Raw genomic sequence first — 14,975 nt, forward strand, 5'->3', positions numbered from 1 at the left:
GACAGAAAATATACTCGATGAGATCACGAAGAAATGTTATAGCCAGGTGCCGAACCCATCACCTCTCGCTCTGCAACAGCAGCAGTAGTGCACGCTATTCACTGCACCAAGGTCGCAGTCTGGGACGGTTGCACAACTGTTTCAATCTCAGGCTTTACTCTAACAGCGATCTGGGTCGATGGGGAAGTAATTAATAATGACCATGGTCGCCACGATTAGCTCCTGCATTGCACCATTACTATTCGTTCCTCCAGCTCGGCATGTTTTCCAAAGAAAATAACATTATATCAATGCCTCGAGAAACCGTAAGGTGGCGACCTTAGCCAAAGCCTTGGCCTCGCTCATAGCATCCAATCATATTAAAGCTAGCTCTGCAACGCGCTCTCGCGTCTCGTTGCTGTAACAGCTCCTTACAAGCACACCGAGCAAATCCTTGGTCAATCGTGGTTGGGCTACAGAGGAGACAAGAGGCACGCTGCGTTCACCTCTAGTTTTGCCATAGTGTATAACAATTACCACGCCGCGGGATGACGACATTAACCGAAGTCGTCCAGGCAGTGACGCTCCTATAGCTCTCACAACACTTTATTTATTCAAAAACACTCTTACTATTCACAACTACAGCTGCTACAAGGCTCCGTTTAATCATTCATCGTTGGACGTTGGAGATTTGCCAACAAACTTCGGCGTGGTTGCATGCACGTTTGAGCAATAATTGAGTATTATACAAGCTCTCTTATATTAATGTACAGCAAATATTCACCTATTTCCGTAAGGACAAGTTTTACTCTAATTTTATACGAATTCCTCTGACGGAGGAATCAACCATGTTTGTATTCTTTTTTACAGCCACAAACCTAAAAAAGTAGCCCAGTTGACGCAAGGTACCAAAGCTTGGCGAACCCTGTTTGAGGTCTAGATGACTTCAAGGTGAAAGCCATCTTGTTCCTGTTACGCGGTGTATCGGACCTTTTCTGCCACCCCCTCCCCCCTGAGAAATTGCTACGTTTGACCTAGTTCTGCAGGGCTTTCAGCATAAGGGGAATTGAAAGGCTTCTACACGTGATGGCGTCATATTGTCGTTTCTTGAGGCCAAAGGTGGTGACGTCGTCTTGCCGTTACCTAATGTGTCATCACCAACTGTGCATCACGGAGGCATTGCAGTGCTTCTACACCTCACTTGGCTTTGCTTCAGCTCTGTGATGAACACACCTTTGATCAAGCGCTGGTGTTAGTTGATGCTACGTTATGTAACCACAGGGCTACGTCACCACTTTTCACTCCAAAGAATATATTCACGTTATATGATGACATTATCACATGATCTTTTGTATCACTCGTGTTGACGCTGACGCCACGGACCACCGGCGCCACTGAAGCCGCTGGCGGTCAATTTTCGCATATGATGAGGCATCTGAAGTTTTCGCCTTCTTGAACATAAAATTACAAATGCTGGATATCTTTGAGGATTGTGGTATCTCTTGCGCGATGAGTGCCTATAGCGCTCATTCTGGAACAGCGCTCAATGTGAATGGTTGGTTCACCCTATAGTACCTGGCTGTGGTGTCGTCACCGGGAGACAAGTCCTTGGTGAGTGGCCTGTCGTCTTCTGGAGATGACGGTGACAAGTGCTTGCTCTTAGCAGGACCACCAGAAGACAGACTGGCGAACTGCTCTTCACCGCTGTGCGAGAACGGCGACTCCTGCCCGCCAGACAACGCCGCGCCGTCATCTTCCAAACGCTTTTGCCGATGGCGCTTTTTGGAAGACCCTGGCGATTGGGCTGGATCCATGCCTTCAAGAAAAAAAAAGCTGCGTGATCAACGTTTCTCGCGAGATGGCCACAAAAACAATCACGGAGGATCAAGGCCACAGTTTTCGAAAAGCCTGTGCATGACAACAAATTCGTTACTGATTGTCTAACTTAAACCTCTGCGTTCACAGCTTATTAACATGCCTTAATTTATTTGTTAATTAGTGATAGAACAATTAAATGTGAGGGTGCAATGTTGCTGAACAATGTGACACCTTGCGAAGAGTTTACCCAAAAGTACTAATTAGTACGCTTGGTTTTCATTTCAATGATATTCAGTTTGGCAGCCGTGCGTGCCTGAGCAGCACCTGAATATCGCGCTTGCCTTTACAATGTTGTCGGACCCACAAGAGGATCTGTTGCTACCATGCCCAGTTAAGACGGATTTACGCTACGAGCCCAGGGTATTGCGAGCATCAGCTGTGTTGGCGCGTGGAAGACGAGGCAACGCCCACATTTGCGAGGACTGCCTCACGTGCCGATGGCTTAAAAGGGCCAGCACAACGAGAATTCGACACAGTTCGCCAGCGGTGCGCGCCTGAGCAGCACCTAAATATTGCGCTTGCTTTTACAGGTAAGCGGCATTCTTGAAAAATCCTTTTATGCTTTAGAAGTGTGCCCTGCTGCCGAACAATTTGTCGCTTGTTTTGTTTGCACAGTCATTGCTGTTGGCTTGCTGTACGTTTTACTGTTGGTTTGCTGTTCCAATGGCTAAAGAAATGACAAAAGTCTTCGAAGATTTCAAGTGTGAGCTTAGGCTAGAAATCAGAGGCTTAAAAGGAAAATTTGAGGGCATTGGGGAAATCACGAAGCAGTTACAGGAAGAATTGAAAGAAAACAGAGAACTTCGTGCTCAAAATATGAAACTGACAAACAAACTAGAAGAACTGGAACAATATTAGCGTTCCAACAATGTTGAGAATAAGGGCATTCCGCTTGAAGGTGAACCAGTCGATATAATCAAACAAATTGTTGTAGTCATACAGGAGGAAGTAACGGAAGCTGACATTGATGTTTGTCATCGTGTGCCTACTGCTCGGCACGACGAATCAAACATAATAGTCCGGTTCATCCGTAGAACAAAGAGAGATGCTTTCCTCAGCAAAGTGGAGAAATCAAAATTAGATGCAAAGCAACTTGGATTCCAATCCCCTTCCAGAGTTTATGTGAATGAACACCTAACCCGCTAGGGCAAGCAACTTCTCTGTGCCACAGTACAAAGAAAAAAGGAACTACGATGAAACTTTGTGTCGACTGCAGGCGGCAAAATGTTTGCAAGGAAAGATGAAAACTCACCTGTATTGAGGATTGCATGCATTGGCGACACTGACGATGAACGAAGGAATGTAGTGCGCGGTCTTCTGAGTGTACTTGTAGAGTGTCGCATACGTAATTTACAGTCCTGAAGTGTGTAGCTATTACGATGTTGCCACTGTTAACGAAACTTTCTCATGGGATTCTAAACCGTTTAAAACCCTACACCTAAACACGCGTAGTATTAGAAATAAAGAGCGACAACTTAGTGACTCGTAGGCCTCTATCACCCACAGCTTTGATAATCTGATGTACACTGAAACCTGGCTAACAGAAGCGGAAAAACCACCACATTTCCACGGTTACTCATACAATGGTTTCGTGCGGTCAAGCGGTAGAGGTGGTGGCATAGCAATTTATGTTAAAACGTCATTAAGGCATGCAATTATTTCCGAGTTTTCAGTAATAAACAGCAGCGTTGAATGTATGTCGGTTCGTTTACAGAAATTAATAGTTGTAGAAATATATCGACCACCAATGGGCAACAAAATAGACCTTTTTGAGTATTTGGAGCGTATGCTTTCTTTTCTATGTCAATTTTCGATGCCTTTTGTAATAATGGGGGACGTCAACATAAATATGTTATCGAGTAACACTGCAGCTAAAAAGTTTATTGAAATCATACACTCCTTTGCATGCACCAATCTTATTACGGAAGCCACAAGAATAACAGGAAAGAGTGCAACTTCACTCGACATATGTGTAACAAACATTCATTCCCGAGACTGTTTTTCTGGACTGCTAACGGCTGACGTAAGCGACCATTTACCAATTTCTTGCTTACTGCCAAATATGCAAGTCAAACGCGAAACCACAGTGGAAGCCTTATCTCGCAGCATTAGTGCTACAGGCCTGGAAGTGTTTCGCTCACATATTCAATCAGTCGATTGGACAGGCGTGTTTGAGAAAAGAAACCCAAATGCAGCATACGAGGCATTTTTCGAAAAACTTAGACTATGTTATAACCAAGCATTTCCATTGACCTTGCGAAAATCAAAACCCAAACGTGCAACGAAGCCGCGGATTGATGAAAAGCTATTGAAAATGATTAAAACAAAAAATAAAATGTACCACACATTTGTTCGGTCACGGAATCTGGAGGCGTTGTCAGAGTTTGAAAAATACCGAAATAGGTTGAACACCGACTTAAAGCGTGCGAGGGAAACATATTATAAAAAATTATTCACGAAAATAAAAAAATAACTCTAGGAAGGTGTGGGACGAGGTTAAGAATCTAATGTCAGAGAAAAAAGAACCACCACCGCTATGTTTTCATACTAATGCAGGTACCTTATCTGATAGTGACGCAGCGAATAAGATGAATGATTACTTTGTCACCAGTGCACAATACAAAAATGATAGCAATATAGCTCCCTGTGTTACAATAAGAGAACGTGTGCTTATAAACTCCGTGTCACTATCCCCAGTGACATCAGAGGAAGTAATACAATTAATAAACCAGATTAAAAATAACGTAGCCGCTGGCTTTGATGAGATCAAGGTGACTCCGCTAAAATACGTAGCTGATGTTATGGCTGCAGTGATTGTTTATATAATAAATAGAATGTTCGAAACGGGCATTTTCCCAGACAGCCGAAAAATAGCGAGAGTATGCCCAGTCTTCAAGGGTGGTGATAAACGGCTATTCACAAACTACAGGCCATTATCCGTTCTTCCTGTTTTATCTAAGGTATTTGAGGATGCAGTAAACGTACGCTTGTACAAACTTCTTGACAAGTATAATGTGATCAGTGAGGCTCAAGATGGTTTTGAAAAAATAAATCTTGTGAAGCAGCTTTGCTTAATATTAAACATGAACTGATCACAAACATCGAACATAGACTGTACTCACTAGGTTTGTTCATAGACTTTAGAAAGGTGTTTGATTCGGTATGTCATGAAGTACTACCGGCTAAACTTAGCAAGTATGGTGTACGTGGTGTGGTTCTTGAGTTAATAAAAGACTATGTAACAAACCGCCTTCAATATTTTTGCATCAACAAAAGTGCATCCACTTACTTAAACATAACAAGAGGAGTACCACAAGGGTCAATTCTTGGTCCTCTATTGTTCATAATTTATATAAACGACCTGTGTGATATCCCATGTTCTCCCAAGTTAATAATGTATGCAGATGACACTAACACAATCTTTAGCGGCACATCCATTCTAGAGCTTGAACACCATGTTAATAACTACCTACGAAAGTTGTCTGTGTATCTTAGTTTGAATAAACTGCAACTAAATGTTAGTAAATGAAATACATTGTCTTTGCCCCACCTAATAAATCGCGTAACTATAGTTCAACTGTTTTTTTGAGGGCAAAGACATAGAGCAAGTCACCAGCCGGAAGTTCCTAGATGTATGGTTTTCTGAAAGCTTGACATGGAACACACATATAGAGAAACTAACGTTAGAACTCAGTAAAACCGTTGGATGTTTATATAAGCTCAGCCCAGTCTTACCAAAATGGTTACAAATAGAAATATATTATGCCCTTTTCTACACTAAAATGACATACGGTATCTTGGTATGAGGTACTACTACACAAACTATCAAAAATTACTAGTTCTTCAAAAAAGGGTTTTGCGAGCACTCGATCAATACCATTGTATTATCAGGGACTTGAAAACCAAACCACTCTTTGAAAAATACGCATTACTAACGGTAACAAAACTGTATCGTTTCAAACTTCTGCAGTGGATTAAACAAAACAAGCCACAGTGTCTTCAGAACCCGCCTGACAACACTCATTATACCATGCGTCAGCAACGCCGGAAAATCCCAGCAATAAGGACAAGTTATGGCAAGCAACACCTTCAGTATCAAATACCCACAATGTTAAATCGTTTGCGCGGTCTCGTAGATTTCAATTCCGTGCCTTCGAACACCATTATTAGGTCCATCCTAATGAACCATGAATGAGTATGCTTATTAATGTTTCTGTACTTGATTTGTTACATCCCATCTATCAATTTCAGTTATGTGTTGTAGTTTTTTTTTCTTATGCTTTATTTTACATTTTGTACTGATGAAGTTTCTTTTCAGTGGACGCTTTTGTGATGAAGTGATTTTCTAATGTTTTCCCTGAAACTGTGTAACAAGACGATGCTAAGTTTTATTGTGTTATGGTTTATTTATTGCGTTAATTATTTATTTCTGCGTGTTATTTGTTGTGTTCTATATTTATTTCTGAAAACATATGCGACAGATTGGGCGGCCTGCGTGCCAACTGTATTTAGGAGCAGACGCCCCATGACAGGCTATATGGCCTTAAGCCTCTGCTCCCACTCCTATAAGAATTTCAGGACAAATAAACTTCAATTCAATTCAATAATAATATCTTCCATACTACGAGCGCATGACACTCAAGAAGTGTCAGCATTATTTGCGTTAACCAACATTTCATTACAGTTGCAAGAACACTTACTATGCCACTGAAACAAGTACCTCGGTGATATTCGAGTGTCCTCAAGTGTTGGTTGCCCTGAAGGACTATAGGGTCCCTCAGGGCACCTTAAAGATCAAATTTTCGATGTGTTTCTAGGATGTTATTTGCCGTTTACGTTAATTTCCACAAGATATATATTATATATATGTATGTATATATATATATATATATATATCTGTTCTTTTGTTTCATGGCGTACTTTATTGTCATATCTATTGCATACAAACCTTAATTATGATAGTTATGATACATTTTTGTATGTTTTTATTAGGGCCTGTATATCTACATCTGGATTTTGTGACAACTCGCACTGGCGCGTGACCGAGTGCTCTGAAAGAGCGCAAATAGTCACTCAGTACTCGTGTCCCTTACATTCGCGTTTTGAGTTCAGACCGAACCCAGGCGTTCTGCGTGGAAGTCAAGTATTCTACCCCATAGCCCCGCCAGTGCTCGAAATGCTTTGAAAAGAAGCGGGTAGACCAAGAATTACGCCTAGTTATTGATTTCCTGGAAGGCCGGAACTCCCAGGTTGCTCGACACATCGCTCGCGAGCTGTCCTCCTTTTAAGTGTGAATACACTTTATAAGCGACCCCAAACCATCCACCGCCGTCGGCGGCGTCCGCAGTCTTTTCTCTATCTTTAAAAGAAAGAGGACTTGGCGGGCCGCAGCGCGACGCTCTTCCGAATAAGCCAAGGACGCGACGCTGATATCGGTGTCAGTAACGCGCCTTATACCCCCTCCCCCTTCGCTCGCTCCTCCGCTCTCCTCGCTTGCTGCAGCTGCGCGCGCCCCCCTCTCTCTCGCGCGCCCGCCTTCTCTCTCAGTCTCCCTTCGAGAGCGGGTCATGCGATGGATGTCCCGGAGGCAACGCTACCATCAACAACGAATGCCGTACAACCGATTGCCAGCACTGCACCCGTCAATGGAGGTGACGGTACCGCGGTGGTTTCGCCGACGTTGGAAGACAAGGCAGCGCTGCGAAGGGCTCGTGAGACCGAACGTAAGTGGGCGAAGCGTGCAGCGGATGCCGAACTGCGTGCTCGCGAGGCCGAGTGCAAGCGGGCGAAGCGTGCAGCGGATGACGAACTGCGCGCTCGCGAGGCCGAGGACAAGCGGGCGAAGCGTGCAGAGGATGCCGAACTTCGCGCTCGCGAGGCCGAGGACAAGCGGGCGAAGCGTGCAGCGGATGGTGAACTGCGCGCTCGCGAGGCCGAGATGAGGCGTCAGCATCGAGCTGCGAACGCGGCCCAAGAAGCGGAACGACAACGCAATCGTCAGGCGGAGAAGGGCGATGAAGGCCGGCGTCAAGACGCCGCTCGCAATCGTCAACGGCAAGTGGACGTTCCCGAAGCCATTCGAGCCAGTGAACGTGCCGCGCGGGAGAAGGTGCGAGCCCTGGACGTTGCTCGTCTGGATGTGTCGTGAAGTGTAAATAAAGAATACTTCGTATATAGTGTATCTGTGTACAAATGCTTCATGATAAACAACACTTAAATTCATTAATTACACTTTAATCATCATCATCAGTAATACAACTCCCAAGCATTTCCACGAGGGTGTACATGGTTAAGTGCGAATGCATGGGGTGATGCTATGAGGGGGAGTAAAGATAAAATCCGTTGGCATTCGCCACTGAGTTAACGTGAACTCCCCCGTGTGATCAAATTGCGATTCCCAGGAACCATTACACCATAAAGGAACCATAATGTGAATAATAAATATTATAGTGCGAATTAATAAATACCTCTCATAGCATCACCCCGTGCATTCGCACTTAACCATGTTCACCCTCGGGGAAATGCTTGGGAATTTTTGTCTAAGAAGAGGCATTCTTCACAATAAAAACGCTCGTGGTAGCGACAAAGCCTTCCTACACGTTGTCCCTACCGACATGCGTAATGACATCTTCCTTGCGTGCCACGACGAACCCACGTCAGTGCATTTGGCCTATTCACGACATCTCGCCAGAGTGTGCCTACAGTATTACTGGCGGAGACTATCAACTATACTGTACGTCGCTATGTAAAAGACTGCCGTGGGTGCAACTGCTGCAAGACTCCTCCTGTAAGATCCGTGGGCCAGCTCCAGCCGATCTAACCACCGCGGATACCCTTTGACATCGTGGGAATGGACCTTCTCGGACCCTTCCTTTTGTCCTCCTCCGAGAACGAATGTGACAGGTTATCTCACTCGTTATGGTGAAACAATTGTTTTCGCCATGGCACGACCTCTGAAGTCACGAAGTTCTCACCAAATTATCCTACGACATGGCGTCCCATCATATGCGAGTTCACGGACAGAGAGACGTCGTTTACAGCGCAAACGATGGAGCACATTTTTAAATCAAGCTGCACAAATCATCGAAATACGACGGCTTATCACCCGCTATCCAATGGACTGACAGAGAGACTAAACAAGACCATAGCAGACGTGCTGTCAATATGCGTGGACGTACAACACAAAACCTGGGACGAGGTTGTTCCATACATCACATCTGCGTACAATACGGCAACGCAAGAAACAATGCGATGTCAGCCTTTCCGCCTTGTTTGAAGACGCAATGCGCGAACCATGCTCGATGCCAAGCTTCCGTGCGACCAAAGCGATAAGCTTGCTCCAGACGCTGAGCAATAGACTCAGCACGCCAACGAAGCTCGTCAGCTAGCTCGCATAAACACCAGTCACCAACAAGGTGCAGACGCATGACGTTACAACTTCCGCCGTCGAAACGTCGCCTACCACCCTGGTGACCGAGTATGGGCGCGGATCCCCGCCCGGCGATCATGCTAATCCGAAAAACTTCTAAGTCGTTATTTTGGACCGTACTAGGTTCTAAGACGTGCCACAGACCTTACTACGAGGTATTTCCAGACGGCGCAGTGTGTTCTCGTTAACGGCTTCGGCCCGCAACTGTGCATGCATGTCGTTCGGCTGAAGCCTTACTTCAGACAGTAGCCCTTTGAATTTCAGGTGTTACAACGTGCCGTGACTTTGCGTTGCTGCTACTGTTTTTATTCATCTGCGTTTTATGCCTTTTTCATTTGCGCTTGGCGCAAGTGTTGGGGCAATTTTCTTATTTGCGCTGCGGGTACTGGCTCTCTCGCTATTTGGTTCTCTACATCTGCGTGTGCATGCCTTCATTTTTTTCCTACTTTACGAGCATAGACTTCATGCTTTCAAAGAGGAGGGCTATTGCCTCATGGTCTGCTTGCGTGAAACCCACTAGTGGAAGAGAATAAATAAGATCTACCTGAGCTGCTTCTTGGCTAGTCTACTCAAACAGCCTATTAAAGCAAGTTTATCATCAGAAACTTGATAATATATTGTCATGCTAGGGCAGCATGAACAGTGTTTACTGTGCTCGCTATCTATATCTCTTTTTATATACGTCGCTCGCCATTATCTCACTTCAATAAACGACACTATGCACTCATATGACTTTTATCTAAAGTCAAGCGTTGCTCCACATCGGAGTAATACGCCAACGGCCGCCACTTGTTATATGCAAACCATGTGGTATCATACAATTCATTTCGACAAAAGTGAAGTGTATGCTTTGATGTGAATACACGTTACGCACGACTGTAACCTACTCATTTGGCAGCCAGGATATGCCCACGAATACTCTATGTGTGCCTATACGAACCACCACACAGGACTTTGTTTATTCATAAGCACGGCTGGGCAACAATTTTTCGTTTCATGCCTATGACTAACTGAAGAACTGAGGTGCGTGCATATTGGAACAGTAGTTTTGTTCATACACTAGCTGCATGAAACATACTTGCCGTCGCCGTCGTATGAAATACGCAGTGATCAATGCATGATACCTTTGTGCCTAGGTTTCTTCAGTTTTTTGTGTCTGTGCGACTTCTTCGCCGCTTTGTGGCTGTTGTCTTCAGCCAGAGGAAGTTCCTCGTCAGGTCTCTGCGTCGGACTTGCCATCCTGTCCAGCTACCTGCGAGTGTAGGTGCACAGAAAAGTCAGCACGACAGAAGTAATGTATTTACGACTCCACAATCGCCGAGTTTCTCACCGACCGCACGACATCGCAGGTTCACGCTTGTCGCTTCATTGTAACCCGTCGTTATGTAATGCAAAGTGTGAACAATCTATTAGCATCGTGTATATTTACGTATCGCGTCGTAATATTGCAGAGAATGCACAATGATGCATTGAAAACTAAATGAGAGCGTTGTGCTCGGCACATGCATTGTCGGCGATCCGCCTGCGATGCACCCCAGAAAGCTACGAGACGAGCCGGAATTTTGTTTCCTGCTTTCCACTTCACTGCACACTGTTTATGCGTAAATGAAAGGAAGTTGAGCGTTTCCGAAAAAACTCCGCTGTCGAGACTATTGGACCAGGTGCATAGTTCCGGGTATTCAGTGCACCCAAATTTATATCGAAGAATTCAATGCGGAAATTCTGAAATTGTGGATTTTTTACTGAGTTTTAACTCAGTTTCTATTCAGCAAGCCGCAAGTAGCTGCATGTTGGGTGAATGGGAACTTGCCAGGAGGTGAATTCGGCAATATGGCAGATTCATGCGCACTGAGAACACAGCAGCTCTCTCCAGTAATTGATGATGGGGCACAATGGGAATCATGATCTAAATTGCCTTCGGTTGCCTACTAGAGATTTCATGTGAGGCTGACGGCCCACGCACCGCTCGTGACCTGTACGTACGGAGAGTGTGGCGTTTAAGCAAAGAAAAGGCCTCAAGACAGATAGCGACAACTGTTGCATTATCCGAAAATGCCGATCTCCGAATGGATATATCTGAGCGTTACTTTTCAAGGCCACTATATGACTATGAGACTCCGTAGTGAGGGGCTGCAGCATTTTTGACGATCAAGTGTTTTTTAACGTGCACCTAAATCTCACTACGCGGGCCTCAAGCTATTTCGCCTTTATCGAAAATGAAGCCTCCACCGCCCGGATTCGAACCCGTGACCTGCGGGTCAGCAGTCGAACACCATAACTGCTAGACCACCGTGGCGGGTTGATTATTCATTTAAAGGAGCTGGGCGTGCACATCTGAGCTTAGTCTAAAGTCGACCCGATTCAACCTATAGTCGCAGAGTGTGCCTAAGCAATGCTCAATTCGATCATTCCAGCGACTATATGCGGCGCAGCGCTAGGTCGAAATGACGGACGAGACGGTGATGTCGCGAGCGTGCACGTAAGCGTTGCAGAGCGTGATGACTCGTTCATTATTTCATGACTACTGAGTGTGTAGCGTTGCAGTTTATCACCGTGTGACAGCTTCAGAGCACGGATACATGGCGCCGCCTGCGTCGCTAGAATGGCCGAATTGTCCCCGCTATAAATCTACATGCCTACAAGCTCGCCAACCGAGCGCTTTTCATTCTATCTGAGCTTACCAGGTGATCAGCAGTGTGGTTGGTTAGCCCTTAGATTCCTGAAGCAACCCACCAAAGGGGATGATGGCCAGGACAGCGTAAACTGCTGCTTTCTTCTTCGTAGGGCGAACGACGAGCGAGCCGCGCGTGACTTGCACAAGCTCGAGCTGCAAAGCGCTGTCGCATGAGCTGGCACAGTGCGTTCACGCGACTCAAATGCTTCTGTGGCGATGATAATGACAATCACCATGATGATTGCCGGGCTCACGGGCATGCGATATCTACTAGAGGGAACTCTTGCGTAGGTCTGTATGGGAGCTGAAACGCAATGTGCTCCGGCCGGTATGAGAATTAAGGTCTGTACACAGTTTTGTCCAAGCTTCTTCCTTCCGGCTCCGTTTCGCTCCGTGTGATCTGGAGCTGCTATGTCTCAAGACTAAGTTCGGCAAATGCTCAGCTCTTGGACTTCACCACCTAATGATGACATCCCATTCAAATGAGCCCACGAATTTCAAAGCAATCTCTCTTTTATCCGAAGCAAGCGTGCAAACACCACAACAAACTATGCCACAAGTGAGTTTGAAGCGGGAAGCACGAAGATCAGGCATGTTCGCATGCTACGCATAATTCCCATGGTGGCTGGATGATCGACGCGCCACAGTTTCTTTAGAAAACTGTAAGAAACTTTGAGCCCCCATGTGGAAAAAGGGGGCAGGAGAGGCCGTATGGGGAAGGGCAAGTAATGTTTGCTTATTAGGTTCACTCAGTTGGACGAATGCCTTCTGGTTGCACAGTCCTGAAGTTCAGCGCACAGAGTTATGGTGCCTTGCATTTATTTGACGGCACTGGCGACCGAGGGTGACTGTCTTTGCATTCCAGGGACAGTTCACCTCGCACCTTTAACCCTACAATGTATCAAATGCAGATCTGCAGTGAGAAACACGTAGTCTCTTCACTTTCATTTTTGCGTTCATTTCCAAACTTTGTTTTTTTTTGTGCTACAAACAGTGAAGAAGTGGAGGAAGGGAGCACAGCGATGAAACTTCGTCTCCCTCCGCCACTCCACAACGGAGAACTGCGCACTTCTACGGCCCCGAGACCTACGTACTCCAGCAGTCAAACTTCTTCACGTATTTCCTGCGACGGGTCTTGTTACGGATTAGAACAGGCGGAAACAACTTGATTCAGTGAAATTTTCTTAGGCCGGTACAGGTGCCATCCTTTGGCTAGTAATAATAATAATAATAATTGTTGGCGTTTGACGCCCCAAAACCACGAGATGACTATGAGAGTGGAGTGGAGTGCTCCGGAAATTTCCCCCACCGCGGCTTTTTTGATGTGCACCGAAATCTAAGCCCATGGGCCTGAAGCATTTTCGCCTGCATAGAAAATGTAGCCGCCATGACCAGGATTCAATTCTGTCACCTGCGTCTCAGCAGTGTTTTAACCACTAGATCCCCATGACGAGTCAGCATCGTTTGGCTAAGAGAAAGCTATCAAAATTTAATCCTCATCAATAGCAAAAAGTACTGATTACCACGCAGATGCAGAACTGGCTAACCTCCTTGTCCTTCCTCATTTATTCCTTCTCCTCCTATTGTCATTTCCCGTTTAGAAATTATACCTTACTGTGCAGTGTTATTATCCGAACAATATGTAAGCTGCTTTTTTCCTTAATTTTTTTAAAGTTATCCTATAGCAAACGCGAATACAAAGGTGCAATGTAGTACCGTGCTCTTTTGAATGTACTTAATTGATGATGATGATGATTCCACAGCCATGGATCGTACCCACTCAGGGGGATCGGCCAAGAATCGATGACTTAAGTAAGATTTTTTTTTCAATATCGAAACCACCTACCAGAAAAAAAGAAAGAAAAAAGAAAATACACCCTAGTCAGAATGAAAGGAGTGCAAAAGTTGTTTGTCACTCGTTCAGATAAGACAATTATTCATTACATTGAATAGGAATCAGCATGGTTAAACAATGCTCTTGTGTATGTTGGAATTTTTTTACATGAATTGTATCGACTGCGTATTCTTTTTTCTTTGTGCATGTGTACGTATTTTACGAAGCTGGTAATTGTGTCATGTAGTCGGGAATCCCAGTACACCGACGCAGATGCTCTTTCTCGTTCGCCCCTTCCTTCAGCCGTTGCACCTGTTTCCTTCGCCGAAGCTACCATCGGCAGCATCGATACCGCTGATATGTTTTCGGAACAACGCAAGGACCCTTGGATAGCCTCGCTCATCGACGTTCTCTCCTCGTCTTCGGTGACACCACGCCAGCGTCTACCTCGTGCACTACGTCGGCTAATTCCCCATTATGCAATACGGGATGCCATGTTGTACCGTCGCAACTATCAGCTGGATGGTAGGAAATGGCTTCTTGTTATACCTCGCCATTTGCGCTCCAACATGTGCGCGTACTTCCACGCAGGCCCTCAAAACGCGCACGCTGGCGTTTTGAAAACATAAGACCGGCTTCGTCAGCGATTTTTCTGGCGTGGAATGTACTCGTACGTTCGCAAAACATACGCTCCTGCACTGAGTCTCAGCGATGGAAAACAACTTGTCATGCCGCTGGCGAATTACAACCATTGCCGTGTCCAGCTCGGCCATTTGATAGAATCGGCATCGACCTCTACGGCCCACTACCTTGTACTCCTCTAGGAAATCGCTGGATTATTGTGGCCGTTGGCCACCTAGCCCGTTACGCTGAAACCGTCGCTTTGCCAGCCGCTGCTGCTCGTGATGTTGCCTTGTTCATCTTGCGTAGCTTTTTACTTCGCCATGGCGCGCCAAGTGAACTGCTGAGCGACTGTGGGCGTGCGTTTCTATCGCAAGTCGTCCAGGAGCTTCTCAGTGAGTGCAATATTATTCATCGCACTACTACAAGCTATCACCCACCGACAAACGGTTTGACAGAGCGCTTTAACCGCACGCTCGGTGATATGCTTTCTATGTACATATTCTCCGACCATTCTAATTGGGACTTGGTGCTCCCTTTCGTGATGTATGCGTATAATA

Source organism: Rhipicephalus microplus, chromosome 2, assembly GCF_043290135.1.
Source record: "Rhipicephalus microplus isolate Deutch F79 chromosome 2, USDA_Rmic, whole genome shotgun sequence".
Taxonomy (NCBI): domain Eukaryota; kingdom Metazoa; phylum Arthropoda; class Arachnida; order Ixodida; family Ixodidae; genus Rhipicephalus; species Rhipicephalus microplus.